General features: G+C 37.1%; 1 pseudogene; it reads right to left on the reverse strand.

The window, feature by feature from the left end:
• Positions 1 to 209: 209 nt before the first annotated feature.
• LOC147369190 (olfactory receptor 14A16-like) lies at positions 210 to 16098 on the reverse strand (annotated as a pseudogene).
• Between the last annotated feature and the right edge of the window lie 1098 nt (positions 16099 to 17196).

Consider the following 17196-nt stretch of genomic DNA (forward strand, 5'->3'; position numbering starts at 1 on the left):
TCTCCAAAACTGGAACTGTCAGACCTGAGTGCAGCTTCATTAATACTAGATTTTATAGTTTATTGCAGATTGACCAAGCATCATCACCATGGGTCCAGGTAATCCTGGAGATTAACACAACAAATCAGTCAGATCCATCTTGTACTTATACAAATATTAAGAAGAAAAATACCTCTATTCTTGGAGGAAGATAAGGATATTCTCCTTTGTCAGAGCTTTCTAGTGAGCGAGTTATTTAAACCTGTCTTCATGGCCTTGTTTCTTAGGCTGTATATGACGGGATTAAGGAAGGGGCAGTAAAATATAGAAAGAAGATAAAATGAGATCAGTGAATGATGTATACTCTAAAATAGGTTTCAAGCATGCAATAAATGCAGTTGAGAGAAAAAGTGCACTAACTGCCAAGTGTGGGAGGCAAGCAGAATAGGCTTTGATGGCCCTTCTGTAGACAGAATCTTTCTGACAGTAGAGAAGATGTAGATGTATAAGATTATGATGCACATAAAGCAACAGAAATCCAAGACTGCATTAGCAAGTATAAGCACAATTTCTGCAGTTATATTCTTTGAGCAAGTAATAGCTAACAACTGGGGAATATCACAGAATTGTTGGATCTTGTTGAGCCCAGAGTAAGATAAAGAAAATGTTTCTGCTGTGGGCATAACAGATAGTAAGCCACCACTGAACCAGGATAGAACCACTGTCTGGACACATGTGCCTCTGTTCATAATGACTTCATAGTGCAGGGGATGGCAAATGGCAACATACCAGTCAATGGACATGCCTGTGAGGAGAAATTGTTCTGCCACTGCTGAAAAAGGCACCAGAAACACCTGGGTGACACAATTAAGAAAGGTGATGGAATTCCTGTGGGTCAAAAAGTTGACAACAGCTTTGAGCACAACAACTGAAGTGAGGTAAGTATCAAACAGGGACAAATTTCTTAAGAAGTACATGGATGTGTGGAGGCATGGGTCTAAGGATGTTATTGAACTATGGTGTTGGAGAATACTCTTGAGAGTCCCTTGGACAGCGAGGATATGCAACTAGTCCATCCTAAAGGAAATCAGTCCTGAATATTCATTGAAAGGACTGATACTGAAACTCCAATACTTTAGCCACCTGATGTGAAGAACTGACTCATGTGAGAAAACCCTGATTCTGGGAAAGATTGAAGGCGGGAGGAGAAGGGGATGACAGAGGATGAGATGGTTGGATGCCATCACCAACTCAATGGACGTGAGTTTGGGTGAACTCTGGGATTTGGTGATGGACAGGGAAACCTGGTGTGCTGCAGTCCATGGGGTCACAAAGAGTCAGACACGACCAAGCGACTGAACTGAACTGAAGGATGTTATAGTAAAAATGAGGCCACTCCCCATTAGGGCTGCCAGGTAAATTACTATGGAAAAACCCAGCTTGTAAGAACTGAAAGATTCATGGGCCAGAAAACAAAAGATAAGAAATTTGGATACCTGTGGAGATATTGTTCATTCTTGATGAAACATTCTGCATTAAAAAAAAGAAAAAAACTTTGGTTAAAGTGGTCATAAATCCTAAATATAGTTAATATTACCTCAGCATACCTGAAAAATAACAACTCTAATAAGTGTTCCTATTTAATGATCATCTTTCTAATGAACGTGTTGAGTGTGTGTGTGAAAGAGATAGAAGTAAAAAATAATTTCAATGGTATATGTTCTCCATCAATATAAGCCTGTACATTAATCATATACTTTATATGTACTTTATGACATTTTTAAAAATTTCTCTTCGTGTGTCTACAAACTGTTATAATGTTATGCAACTATATAACAAATTGTTTCAGATTCTCAACATAATAGAATCCTAATTTACATATGAATTAGTAAGAGAAAGATATGGAGTATACAATGATGCTGTGTCACATCTTACATCTATTTGTCTTGTATTTTTTTGTCTTTCAATCAATTGACTGACATAATTATTTGCTCCAATTTTTGTCTTAAAAATAAACTTCACAACATAATAAAAATTCTTCTCTCTAAATTTGCTTCCTTTCTACACAACTCTGGGCTTCCCAGGTGGCACTAATGGTAAAGAATCTATCTGCCTGCCAATGCAGGAGATGCAAGAGATGCAGGTTTGATCCCTGGTTTGGGAAGATCCCCTGGAGTAAGGAAATGGCACACCCCACTCCAGTATTCTTGCCTAGAAAATTCCATTGGCAGAAAAGCCTGGTGGGCTACAGTCCATGAGGCCCCAAAGAGCTGGACACAACTGAGCGCATACACAATTCTAATCTTTTCTTACATCTTCTAAGATTTTAGATTATTGAATAATGGATTAAATGTCATATCTCAGAATTTCTTCTTTGGGCCTTTTGGGTTTCTCTACATTCTCCCTTGACATTCTCATATCATTTTGATTACCCGGTTTTCACCTTTTTAAAGTCAATTCGTTTATTTTTAAAATTCATCTGCCTAGATAGATGATAGAAAGTTAGAAACAGATATAAACTCACACATATGTTTATTAGATCATACTTCAATATATTACTACAAACATGGAAATATAAGAAGAGCTAAATTTCTATCTACAAAACTACATTTCCTTTCTCTATATTTTAATTGCCGATGTCATTTTTCTCACCCCTGATGTGTATGCTTCCTAGATGTCATGAGCTCTTTCCAAATGTTTTGCCTAAGTATAACTCCATATTAAAATGTAAATTCTGCCTTCTTCTCTACTTGATTTAAAATCTGTCAATCCCTTGGTAGGAAAGATATAGATAAATGAAAGCATAGCTATAGACATAGGCATAGATAGAAATATACATGGGTACATATATTTAAAAGCATATATTTATAAGTTTATCTCTCTATCATCTATATATTTATTAATAGTCTTACCTCAACATATTTCTGGTTTAATTTTTAATGCCATAATTGAGACTATTATCTCTGGCCTGTCTTTCTCACTCAATGATCAACAATTATTTTTTACTCATTTAAGAATTCAATTAATAAAACTGAGTAAAATGGTTAAGAAAATAGAGTTGTTTAAAAAAGTTGGGTGAACAAATTTAGTGTAAAATGCTGAAATTAATTGACATCTCTGATATGTGTGTATCCTTTCTTCAGTGCATGGTTTTTATTAAAATACACCTTCATGTGTTTTGTGATTATATATGTGTGTGTGTGTGTGTATATATATATATATATATATATATATATATATAATTTCCCAGATTGGCTAGTGTCATTATATTTTCACTTAATGTCATCTAAAATCTCTCTTACTCTCTGTCAACCTGTCTCTATAGATAGATAGATAGATCTCCTGTTTTTATACTTTGAATAATGTAGATAAATAAAAATTAAATGAATATAAAATATTTGTGATGGAATATTTAGAAGGCAATGTATTTCCTCTTATACTTTATTAGAAAAAATTACCTAAAACTAATCATTCCAAAATTATATTCATTTAAGAGTTATCAAATTTAACAAAGTGGAAAGATATAGTTGAACTATAATTGAGCTTACATTTTAGAGGCTCAAATGTATAGAATTCCAAAATACTTTAAACAATCTAACCTCCATATGTGTATTGTGTAATTCAAAGCAATGCTTTACATAAATCAAAACTAAACAAAGCTAATTGATAATTACTATAGTAATTATTTGCTTCCTCCAGTAATATCCAGTACATTTTAGTGGTAATGCACTGCCAAATTATATATAATTTTTGATCTCTCACTTCAGCATTTTACTTATTTTCTTTGCTATTTTTTTATTGTGGTTAATTTACCTAGTATTTTCAACTGATTTTTCATTCATTATAGTGAATCAGAGTGCTGTTGTGCATTACAAAGAAGTTATGTAAATAAAGAGTTACAAAGACTAATATGTCTGTTGTATATGAGTTCATTTTAGAATATAGATAGATACCGAAAACTTCTTGTGGCCTATACTTAGCAACTCATGTTTTAGAGATATTAAATTAAGTATTATTACAGAAGAAACTTTCTAAGTACAAAATTTAAATAAGACTTTTTTTTTGCAGGTTTCTCATATTCTGACTGAAATTATAATCAGCAGTCAGAATGAAAGAAAATAAAACTCACTAAAGTATCTGTTTTATAGATGAAAGAATACAGCAGGCTTCATGTCGTAGTCACTGTTCAAATTATTACTGACAATTCATCCAGATGGACAACACTAACTTTGACTTTCAAATATGAAAAAGCTCTTTTTCTCTACAAGAGGCACTACACTTTCTGTGAGCAAACATATTTGTCGGTGAGTACAGAGAGATTAAGAATGGTGATGATGTTATATCTGCTGCCCATGTCTCAGTGGCTTAAAATTGGAAATATTCCAAAGAGAGAGGCTGCCACTTTTGTTGAAATTGGCTTATCTATCCCTTTCAATTATGAGACAAATCTTGGCACTATCTGATATGAAGAAATTAAGTACGACAACTGACTTTTCCTTACCAATAAGTAATTTCAAGGGCTTCGCTGGTGGCTCAGACGGTAAAGAGTCTGCCTGCAATGTAGGAGACCTGGATCCCTTCCCTGGGTCTGGAAGATCCTCTGGAGAAGAGAATGGCTACCCAGTTCAGCACTCCTGCCTGGAGAATTCCACAGATAGATTAGCCTGGTGAGCTAAAATTCAAATACTGGCATGTAAATCAAGAGACTCCATAATTAGTAAGAAGGTATTTAAGGAACATATTTATCCTATCACCTATTGAGCTCATACAGACAATAATATATGTAATTAGCATATTCTCAGGTATTGGTTATGTCACTCATAGAGAGCATGTATGTGCTAAGTCACTTCAGTTGTGTCCGACTCTTTGAGATCCTATGGACCTTAGCCCATCAGGTTCCTCTGTCCATGATATTCTCCAGGCAAGAATACTGGAGTGGGTAGCCATTCCCTCCTCCAGGGGAGCTTCCTGGACCAGGGAGCAAACCCGTGTCTCTTACCTCTGCTGCATGGGCAGTTGGGTTCTTTACTGCTAGCACTACTTGGCAAGCCCTGCAGCACAAATATATTTTTATTAGTTTCTTGAAATAAAAAAGCCATATTTGCATTTATAATGGTGATATGTCAGTCATATTTTCTACTAAAGAGCTATACTAGCAAATACTTGATTTTATTGAGTGAAACCAATCAATCAATATCATAGAGTCAAAGCCTCCAATTTGTATAGGCAATGAAGCACACAGAAAGTGACTTCACCAACTAAATATTAGTTTGCTTATACTTTGGTAAAAGCATAATACGTTAGCTGGAATTGAATTAGTGTTCATTTGTGATAGACTTTCATGTATACAAATTCCTTGAGACAAAAGTGTAATGCAAACATTCATTATTGTAATACCTAAGTAAATTTCAATCCAAATACTGAAAAATGTGACTTTTTTTTTTATAAAATGTTAGCAAATAAGTTAAATATTTTTAACAATGTCATCACGACTAGGCTGCCATACAAGAAATGCAAAACAGAGTTTTTCAAGTTGAAATAAAAGGAAACTAGTTAGTAATATGAGGACATATGACTGTATAAATTTAAAGGTAAATGTAAACATATAAACACATTCAGCATAATACTGTAATTGTTACATAAAATCATTATTAGCTGTAGTATAAATATTAAAAGACAAAAGTATTAAATAAAGTTGTAACTACAGTAATTAATAAGGGCACAGTAAAGAAATATGACTGGTAATACAAAAAAAATAATTAGAAGGCAGTAATTATGCTGAGCTTAAAGCTAAGTTGTTATCAATTTAAAATAGACTGTTATGACTTCTGATTCAAGAGTCAGAGTAGAAGGACATGTGCTTATTTCCTCCTGTGGGAACACCAAAATTGCAACTAGCTGTTGAACAACCATCTACAGAAGGATGCTGGAACACACCAATAAAAGATTCCCCACATCCAAAGACAAAGAAGAAGCTTCAGCAAGATGGTAGAAGAGCCGCAACACAGTAAAATCAAATCCCATACCAACCAGGTGGGTAAGCCACAAACTGGAGAACAGTAATACCAAAGAAGTTCTCCCACTGTTGGAAAGGATCTGAATGCCATGACAGGCTTCCAGTCCTGGGGATCTGATAAAATAGAATAGAGTAAAAGGAATGAAAAGAAATGAAGACAGCCTAAGACACCATTGGGACAACAGTAGGTACACTAACATTCACATTATAGGGGTCCCAGGAGAAGAGAGAGAAAGGACCTGAGAAAATGTTTGAAGAGATAATAACTGAAAACTTCCTTAACATGGGAAAGGAAATAATCAACCAAGTCCAGGAAGCACAGAGAGTCCAAAGCAGGATAAACCCAAGCGGGAACACACCAAGACACATAGTAATCAAACTAAAAAAAAATTAAAGACAAAGATAAAATATTAAAAGTAACAAGGGAAAAATGACAAATAACATACAAGAGAACTCCCATCAGGCTGTAACAGGAGGAAAAGGGGCAGGGCACAACTTTTGAAAGAATGACATAGCCCAAGGACACAACAAAAACCAATTAGAATCAAATAAGACCAAGATGACAGATAAGACTAGACCTTAGTCCTCAATCAACAAATGAAATGACACACCCAGAGATGCCATGACAGTTCCACAGCACTGTTAAAAGACCAAGGAGAGGGAGGTGGACCAAATCCTTGAAATCTCCACCCCTTCCCAAAAATAGTTGAAATAATCCTCCCATTCAATAAGTTCAGTTCAGTTCAGTCTGCCAGTCATGTCCAACTCTTTGCAACCCCATGGAGTGCAGCACGCCAGGCTTCCCTGTCCATCACCAACTCCCGGGGATTACTCAAACTCATGTCCATCGAGTCAGTGATGCCATCCAACCATCTCATCTTCTGTCATCTCTTTTTCCTCCTGCCTTCAATCTTTCCCAGCATCAGGGTCTTTTCCAATGAGTCAGTTCTTCCAATCAGGTGGCCCAAGTATTGGAGTATCAGCCTCAGCATTAGGCCTTCCAATGAATATTCAGGACTGATTTCCTTCAGGATGAACGGGTTGGATCTCCTTGCGATTGAAGGGACTCCCAAGAGTCTTCTCCAACACCACAGTTCAAAAGCATCAATTCTTTGGTGCTCAGCCTTCTTCACAGTCCAACTCTCACATCCATACATGACTGCTGGAAAAACCATAGCTTGGACTAGATGGAACTTTGTTGGCAAAGTCTCTGCTTTTTAATATGCTGTTTAGGTTGGTCATAACTTGGCCATTCCAAGGGGAAAACATCTTTTAATTTCATGGCTGCAGTCACCACCTGCAGTGATTTTGGAGCCCCCCAAAAGAAAGTCAGCCACTGTTTCTGTTGTTTCCCCATCTATTTGCCATAAGTGGTGGGACCAGATGCCATGATCTTAGTTTTCTGAATGTTGAGTTTTCAGCTAACTTTTTCACTATTCTCTTTCACTTTCATCAAGAGGCTCTTCAGTTCTTCTTTATTTCTGCCATAAGGGTGGTGTTATCTGCATTTCTGAGGTTATTGATATTTCTCCTGGCAATCTTGATTCCAGCTTGTGCTTCTTCCAGCCCAGCGTTTCTCATGATGTACTCTGTATATAAGTTAAATAAGCAGGGTGACAATATACAGCTTTGACATACTCCTTGCCTGATTTGGAGCCAATCTGTTGTTTTGTGTTCAGTTCTAGCTGTTGCTTTTTGATCTGCATACAGATTTCTCAGGAGGCAGGTCAGGTGGTCTGGTATCCCCATCTCCTACAGAATTTCCCACAGTTTGTTGTGATTCACATAGTCAAAGGATTTGGAATAGTCAATAAAGCAGAAAGAGATGTTTTTCTGGAAATTTCTTGCTTTTTCTATGATCCACTGGACTTTGGCAATTTAATCCCTGGTTCCTCTGTCTTTTCTAAATCCAGCCTGAACATCTGGAAGTTCTCAGTTCAAGCACTGTTGAAGTCTGGCTTGTAGAATTTTGAGCATTACTTTGCTAGCACGTGATATGAGTGAAATTGTGCAACAGTGTGAACATTCTTTGGCCTTGCCTTTCTTTGGGATTGGAATGAAAACTGACCTTTTCCAGTCCTGTGGCCATGGCTGATTTTTCCAAATTTGCTGGCATATTGAGTGTAGCACTTTCACAGCATCATCTTTGAGGATTTGAAATAGCTCAACTGGAATTCCATCACCTCCACTAGCTTTGTTCGTTGTGATGCTTCCTAACGCCCATTTGTCTTCACATTCAGGATGTCTGGCTTTAGGTGAGTGATTACACCATCATGGTTATCTGGTTCATGAAGATATTTTTTGTATAGTTCTTCTGTGCATTTTTGCCACCTCTTCTTAATATCTTCTGCTTCTTTTAAGTCCATACCATTTTTGTCCTTTATTGGGCCCATCTTTTCATGAAATGTTCCCTTGGTATCTCTAATTTTCTTGAAGAGATCTCTAGTCTTTTCTATTCTACTGTTTTCCTCCATTTCTTTGCATTGATCACTAAGGAAGGCTTTCCTATCTCTCCTTGCTATTCTTTGGAACTTGGCATTCAAATGGATATATATTTCCTTTTTCCTTTGCCTTTAGCTTTTCTTCTTTTCATAGCTATTTGTAAGGCCTCCTCAGACAATCATTTTGCCTTTTTGCATTTCATTTTTTGAGGATGGTCTTGATCACCGCCTCCTGTACGATGTCATGAACCTCTATCCATAGTTTTTCAGGTATTCTCTCTATCAGATCTAATCCCTTGAATCTATTTGTCACTTTCACTGTATAATCATAAGGGATTTTATTTAGGTCATACCTGAATGGTCTAGTGGTTTTCCCTACTTTCTTCAATTTAAGTCTGAATTTGGCAATAAGGAGTTCATGATCTGTGCCACCATCAGCTCCCAGTCTTGTGTTTGCTGACTGTATACAGCTTCTCCATCTTTGGCTGTAAAGAATATAATCAATTTGATTTCTGTATTGACCATCTGGTGATGTCCATGTGTAACGTCTTCTCTTGTGTTGTTGGAAGAGGGTGTTTGATATGACCAGTGCTTCTCTTAGCAAAACTCTATTAGCTTTTGCCCTGCTTCATTCTGTATTCCAAGGCCAAATTTGCCTGTTACTCCAGATATTTCTTAACTTCCTACTTTTGCATTCCAGTCCCCTATAATGAAAAGGACATATTTTAGGGGTGTTAGTTCTAGAAAGTCTTGTAGGTCTTCATGGAACCATTCAAGTTCAGATTCTTCAGCATTGCTAGTTGGGTCATAGACTTGGATTACTGTGATATTGAATGGTTTGCCTTTGAAATGAATAGATCATTCTGTTGTTTTTGAGACTGCATCCAAGTACTGCATTTTGGACTCTTTTGTTGACTATGATGGCTTCTCCATTTCTTCTAAGGGATTCTTGCCCACGGTAGTAGATACAATGGTCATCTGAGTTAAATTCACCCATTCCAGTCCATTTTGGTTCACTGATTCCTAAAATGTTGATGTTCACTCTTGCCATCATCTGTTTGACCACTTCCAATTCTTTGCGACACCATGTACTACACAGTCCAAGGAATTCTCAGGCTATAATACTGATTGGATTTCCTTGCAGTCCAAGGGACTCTCAAGAGTCTTCTCCAACACCACAGTCAAAAGCATCAATTCTTTGGCGCTCTGCTTTCTTTATAGTCCAACTCTCACATCCATACATGACTACTGGAAAAACCATAGTTTTGACTAGATGGACCTTTGTTGGTAAAGTAATTATGTCTCTGCTTTTTAGTATGCTATCAAGGTTGGCCATAGCTTTTCTTCCAAGGAGCAAGCATCTTTTAATTTCATGGCTGCAGTAACCATCTGCAGTGATTTTGGAGCCCCCCAAACTAAAGTCTCTCATTGTTTCCATTGTCTCCCCATCTATTTTCATGAAGTGATGGGACCGGATGCCATGATCTGAATGCTGAGTTTTCTAAATGTTGAGTTTTAAGCCAACTTTTTCACTATCCTCTTTTACTTTCATCGAGGCTCTTTAGTTCTTCTTCTAAAGGTCCCATACATGCACTGCTGCAGTAAGTGCCCCTGACCCATGCTTCTGCCGGAGATTCCTAGACACTCACAGGCAAGTCTGGGTCAGTCTCTTGTGGGATCACTGCTCCTTTCCTCTGGGTCCTGGTGTGCACAAGGTTTGTTTGTGCCCTCCAGGTGTCTGTTTCTCAAGTCCTATGTAAGTTATGTTGGGTTTAATGGTGACCTCATCCAAGAGTGCTTATGCCATACCCAGGTCTGGTGCACTCAGAGCCCCTGTCCCTGAGGCAGGCCACTCTTGACCTGAACCTCTGCAGGAGACACTCAGACACACAGATCTGGCTCCGTCTTTGTGGGGTCTCTGGGTCCTGGTGTGCACGAGGTTTGTTTGAGCCCTTGAGTGTCTTTTGAGGGTATGGGGTTTGAGTCTAAACATGATTTCACCCCTCCTACCATCTTCCTGTGACTTCTAATTTGCCCGTGGACCTGGGGTATCTTTTTTTGGTGGGATCCAACATTCTCCTGTCAACCATGGTTCAGCAGTTAAGTTTTAATTTTGGAGTTCTCGCAGAAGATGAACACACGTCCTATACTCTGCCATCTTAAGGATATCTCATTAAATTCTTCTCATGCTTGAAACTTTCTGCTTTAGTCTTCTGCTACCAGCCAAAGGAAACTCTTCTCTCAAATGGCTCCTCACCCTTTGGCGAGCCATCAAGATCTCAAATCACCACAAGATCTTTTCAAGGTCAAGTTGTCCATCATTTCAAATTTTGCTGCAGGGTTCTTTTCCTTAAACTGTTCTGCAGGTCAGAAGTCCTAAACATCAAGGTGTCAGCCAGGCTGTCTTCCTTCTGCAGGCCATAGGGAGAATTCATTTCTTCTCTTTCTCCATGTTCTAGAGTTGATTGCACTTTGTGGCTTGTGGGCCCTCCCCCAGAGAGGTGGTTATGTGCAAATGAATTGACTAGTCAGTGTAGGCTTTGAGTTGGAAAGTGGGTATGATCAAGACTCAGCACACATGCACATCTGATCAAAAAACTGAGAAATTCTTTAGAAGCTAAAAAAAAAAACAAACAAGAAAATGGATCATCCCTTGGAGTTTTCAGAAAATAATATATCCATGTTAACAGACTGATTTTAGTCCAGTAAAATACATGTAAGATTATTGACTACCAGAAATTTAAGTTTAAAAATGTGCTATTTTCAGTTACTTCTTTTGGTAGAAAAATAAAAATATATATGGAGAAAAAATGTTAACAAAATTTGTATTTTAATGTTGAAAATTAAAAAAACATTAATGAAATGTTAAAGTGAGTGAATACACCAGGGTTTCTAAAACTAGATGCTTCATCACTACAAATGCCACAAATATTGAAAAGGTAGCATGATATAGCATAAACTTTATGTCATTTTAATGATAACTTTGATGAAGTTAACATGTGCCATGTGCTAAGTCTCTTAGTTGTGTCTGACTTTTTGCAAGAATCCTGGAGTGGGTTGCCATGCTATCCTCCAAGGGATCTTCCTGACCGAGGACTCAAACCTACATCTCTTATATCTCCTGCATTGACAGACAGGTTCTTTACCACTAGCACCAACTGGAAAATTGACTTTTTTTTTTTTTTTGCCAAAAAGGTTATAATAATGATACAATAGAAAACATTACTTTGACCTGCAAAACATCTGCAGAAGAATTTATAGATCCACATGACTTCATAAGTGAAATTTTGTGAATATTATTAAGGTTTATTTCCCTTACACAAATTATTTCAGGAAATAGACATAAAAGAATTCTACCCACCCATTCATGAGCTCAAAAAGACTTATAATAATATTGCAATTATTATAAAATTATGAAATTATATTATAGTATTACTATAATAATAAAGTATAATTTTAACTGAGAAGGCAGGAGGAGAAGGGGATGACAGAGGATGAGATAGTTGAATGGCATCACCGACTCAATGGACATGAGTTTGAGCAAGCTCCGGGTGTTGGTAACGGATAGGGAAGCCTGGCTTGTTGTAGTGCATGGGGTTGCAGAGTCGGACAGGACTGAGGGACTGAACTAAACTGATAACTGAGAAGAACATGACAAAATCAACAGCCAGAGAACAATATTCTTCATAAATATAGATAAAAGAGTCCAAAATATAAGCAAACATGATCATGCTCTCTATTGAAAGGCTAATATATCATAAACTATTGATACATATTCAAGGAATGAAAGTTTATTTAAGTCTTCAAAAAATCAGTTTATTATTTACATGAATAAATGAAAGAAATGATATGATCAACCAAATAAATATATGAAAATAATAAAGGTAAAAATCTATTCACAATAAAACCATAATAGGTGTGAATAGAACCTCCCTTAATGTTGCAGCCATTAAGTGTATAGTACAACTTTTGGGGAAAAAAATTGTTAGCAGGGAAGTCTTTATTTATAGAATACATTTAGCAGGATGGATCGGCCTGTCTAGGATTCCTTATAGCATATAGCACTTTATGTATTTATTGACCAGGACTTCCTGGTAAATGTCATGCAAATTAAAAATGATATGTTTCTTTAACCAAATCATTGTATTCAATACATGTGCTGTGATTACACATATTATACAGAAGTATCAATTGCACTCATCTCACACGCTAGTAAAGTAATGCTAAAAATTCTCCAAGCCAGGCTTCAGCAATATGTGAACCATGAACTTCCTGATGTTCAAGCTGGTTTTAGAAAAGGCAGAGGAACCAGAGATCAAATTGCCAACATCCGCTGAATCATAGAAAAAGCAAGAGAGTTCCAGAAAAACATCTATTTCTGCTTTATTGACTATGCCAAAGCCTTTGACTGTGTGGATCACAATAAACTGTGGAAAATTCTGAAAGAGATGGGAATACCAGACCATCTGATCTGCCTCTTGAGAAATTTGTATGCAGGTCAAAAAGCAACAGTTAGAACTGGACATGGAACAACAGACTGGTTTCAAATAGGAAAAGGAGTTCGTCAAGGCTGTATATTGTCACCCTGTTTATTTAACTTATATGCAGAATACATCATGAGAAACACTGGACTGGAAGAAACACAAACTGGAATTAAGATTGCCGGGAGAAATATCAATAACCTCAGATGCAGCTGACACCACCCTTATGGCAGAAAGTGAAGAGGAACTCAAAAGCCTCTTGATGAAAGTGAAAGTGGAGAGTGAAAAAGTTGGCTTAAAGCTCAACATTCAGAAAATGAAGATCATGGCATCCGGTCCCATCACTTCATGGGAAATAGATGGGGAAACAGTGGAAACAGTGTCAGACTTTATTTTTCTGGGCTCCAAAATCACTACAGATGGTGACTGCAGCCATGAAATTAAAAAACGCTTACTCCTTGTAAGGAAAGTTATAACCAACCTAGATAGCATATTCAAAAGCAGAGACATTCCTTTGCCAACAAAGGTTCATCCAGTCAAGGCTGCGGTTTTTCCTGTGGTCATGTATGGATGTGAGAGTTGGACTGTGAAGAAGGCTGAGCGCCAAAGAATTGATGCTTTTGAACTGTGGTGTTGGAGAAGACTCTTGAGAGTCACTTGGACTGCAAGGAGATCCAACCAGTCCATTCTGAAGGAGATCAGCCCTAGGATTTCTTTGGAAGGAATGATGCTAAAGCTGAAACTCCAGTACTTTGGCCACCTCATTGGAAAAGACTCTGATGCTGGGAGGGATTGTGGGCAGGAGGAGAAGGGGACGACAGAGGATGAGATGGCTGGATGGCGTTGCTGACTTGATGGACGTGAGTCTCAGTCAACTCTGGGAGTTGATGATGGACAGGGAGGTCTGGTGTGCTGCGATTCATGGGGTTGCAAAGAGTCGGATATGACTGAGCGACTGATCTGATCTTATCTGATCATATATTAAATTGAGTTGGAAGGATGCCCTGGTATATATAGTACTTCTCTGAAAAACTTCATTGAAGAGCTTAGAGTTCACCAGGAGACTTAGAGGTCAAAAACACTTGGATATTTTTGTGTTTGAAATTATACATTAAAAAAATGGTACTAAATGAGATCTCTGGGTTTTCTAAGCATAATTTGACAATTCAGTAATTTGTATTATCTCAGTTGAAACTCAAAATTATACCATGGAAGACAAGAAAGCAATAAGAGAAGAAAGAAAAATTAAGGTTGATTTAAACTTGATACATTGGAGAAGGCAATGGCACCCCACTCCAGTACTCCTGCCTAGAAAATCCCATGGAAGAGGAGCCTGGAAGGCTGCAGTCCATGGGGTCGCTGAGGGTCGGACACGACTGAGCGACTTCACTTTCACTTTTCACTTTCATGCATTGGAGAAGGAAATGGCAACCCACTCCAGTGTTCTTGCCTGGAGAGTCCCAGGGACGGGGGAGCCTGGTGGGCTGCCATCTATGGGGTCGCACAGAGTCGGACACGACTGAAGTGACTTAGCAGCAGCAAACATGATATATAGAGAGATGTTAGCAAAATGGAAGGCCAAAAATATCTTTCCCCTACAAAGACAGAAAGTTAAAAACAATATAGGGCTAGGAAAACTTTGAGAATTCTAGAGACCAGTTGAGAAGCTACAGCACAGAGGATGATGTAAAATCATGAAAGGATTCAAGCAGAAGTGGTAGAAAAATTCAGAGCATTTGCATGCTTATTTATGATATTCCTCTACCCAAGGAGAATAGTGAAACTGGGAGGAATCCTGTATATCAAGATTCCTTCTTCTGGATTGAAATAAATAGGGCACTGTATGTTCAATGTTTTCCTTGTCTGGAGGCAGCCCAGGAAACTGGTTTTGTGCAGCTTCAGTGTGTTTATGGGCCCTATGGCAGAGTTTGGAAGCCACTGAAAATAGAGGCAAATACCACTGCAATTTATAGCTACCTGTAGTTCTAGAAACAAACACTAAGTAGAATAAGAGATCACAAAAGGTTTCTGAGGTTCTAGAAACTTTAGGTGCGATGAGTAGTGAAGATCTTCAGTTGCCTAAAGCCAGTATATAAGGATTTCATTCAACTGGTGTTCCAGGGGTAAAGAATACACCTACCAAAGCAGGGAACCTGGGGTCCACCTGGTCCAGGAAGATTTCACATGTCATGAGGCAGCTGAGCCCACACACCACAACTACTGAAGCCCATGTGCCCATTCTTTTTTAATAATTTTAATATTAGACAAAATTTATAATTTTTATTTATTAATTTTGTGAAATTTGACTGACTTTTGATATCACTTTTATTTATTAATTATGTGAAAGAGCATAAGTCAATGTAACAATATGGTCTATGTCATATAGTTTCTATAAAATTAAAAAAGATATAAGTACAATTTTTGGAAGAGTTTCCAAGACATAGCATTCAATAAATGTAGTTGGTGATTATGCTGCTGTTGGTGATTATGCTGCTGTTGCTACTGATAATGATAAATATCAAGATCCTTCTCATGACCTGATGCCTGTACATGACATTACACAGTAGTTGAAAGACTGAGTCTTGAGCAAAGCATCTGTAATGGTTTTGCTGAGTTTAATGTGTTTCTTATAGAAATTGTGTTTATAAGTTCTCACTTTTTTAATTTGGGGCATTTTTACTTTTCTTTTAATTGGATTTTTAAAATAAATTATTCTCTGGAGGCTATTGTACTAGTAGAAACTCTGCCCTTAGGGAAGCAGAAATAATGAACTCAGGCTTTCCTTCCTTTTCCAAGTTCTAATAATCTGCAGATATACACTGGCACTTCATAGCTGTGAATCATTCATTTGCCAACAAAGTATTTAAAAATTCACATATCAATATTGTTGCAGTCACCAGACTTTGTTTCTTAACTTTCTGAGGCTGTCAGAAGAAGGAAGTAAGCTATGATTCCAATCACAGACAAAACCCAAATCCTCAAGTTACAGAGAAGGAATACTTGGAAACCATACACTTGAACATTCATAACAATTTTGAGGTATGCTTCAGCACGTAAGGAGAGAATTTACCATATTCTTTTTTAACTGATACTCTTTGTTGACATTGCTTTTGCATTCTTTGTTTGTTTTCCCCAAAACTATCATTTCCTCCTGTTCTATCTCTTCTTTTTGTTTCGTCATCGTGAAGTCGCTCAGTTGTGTCCGACTCTTTGTGACCCCTTGGACTGTAGCCCACCAGGCTCCTCCATCCATGGAATTTTCTAGGCAAAGAGTACTGGAATGGGTTGCCATTTCCTTAAGCTTAAAGCAAAATTTTGGAATTGATTGAATAAATCTTTATTATTTCCAACTGAGTTTGAGCAAACTCCGGGAGATGGTAAAGGACAGGAAAGCCTGGAATGCTGCTGTCCATGGGGTTACAAAGAGTCAATTATGACTTAGTGACTGAACAACAACACCTGAATCTTTAGCTTCTGCCCTGCATCACTATAGCCTTTGAGATGCCCATCAATTGTTCATATTCAAACCAATCATTTATGAGACCACAAGAAACCCTCTTTCAAGTAATATACTCCACAATTACTTTTTCCTTATTCATTATATCCATCAATATTTCTTTTTCTTTGCAAGATTATAGAAAAGTAAACTGGTTGCAGTGTTTCATACCAAGCCACTGTATTGACAAATTTAGTTCATATTTGTTTAAATACCAAATTTGTGTTATTGTATTAAGAATGGTCATTGTTAAGAATCATAGTGCTTTAACTTTAATTTTGGTCCAACTTATTCCTCTTACTCATAAAAAGTGTAACATGCATGAATCATATATTTATCTGTTTCTTCATTATGCAGTAAATAGATAATAGTAAAAGTAAGTAAAAGAATAAGCTAATAAACATTTAGGATCCAAAAAAAAAATGGTACAAATAAAAAAGACACAGGGTATTGTCTTATTTCTAATCCTCTTATGTAAATTTTAGTTCACTTCTGTCATGCTCATCCATCACATCTATTGAAAAGTAGCAACAAAAATTCCCACTTATATAAAAATAGCCCTTTCATAACCTAGCAATATAAATTTTTATGTGTTTTATGATTTGGAATTTGAAATTAGCCCCGATCCAAACCTTTATTTTTGCCTATCCAAAATATCACCATAACCATCCAGCAAAATCACCTTCTCTCTAACAAGTGTCCTGTTTTCTCTGTGCTTTTGGCCCTTGTTTTCTAGTATAAGAATACAAAACTATGCTTTCACTACTTCTCTTGGGAATATTC

This window comes from Bos grunniens, chromosome 7, assembly GCF_055505025.1.
Source record: "Bos grunniens cultivar Pamir isolate PY7600 chromosome 7, Bosgru_T2T1.0, whole genome shotgun sequence".
NCBI lineage: Eukaryota > Metazoa > Chordata > Mammalia > Artiodactyla > Bovidae > Bos > Bos grunniens.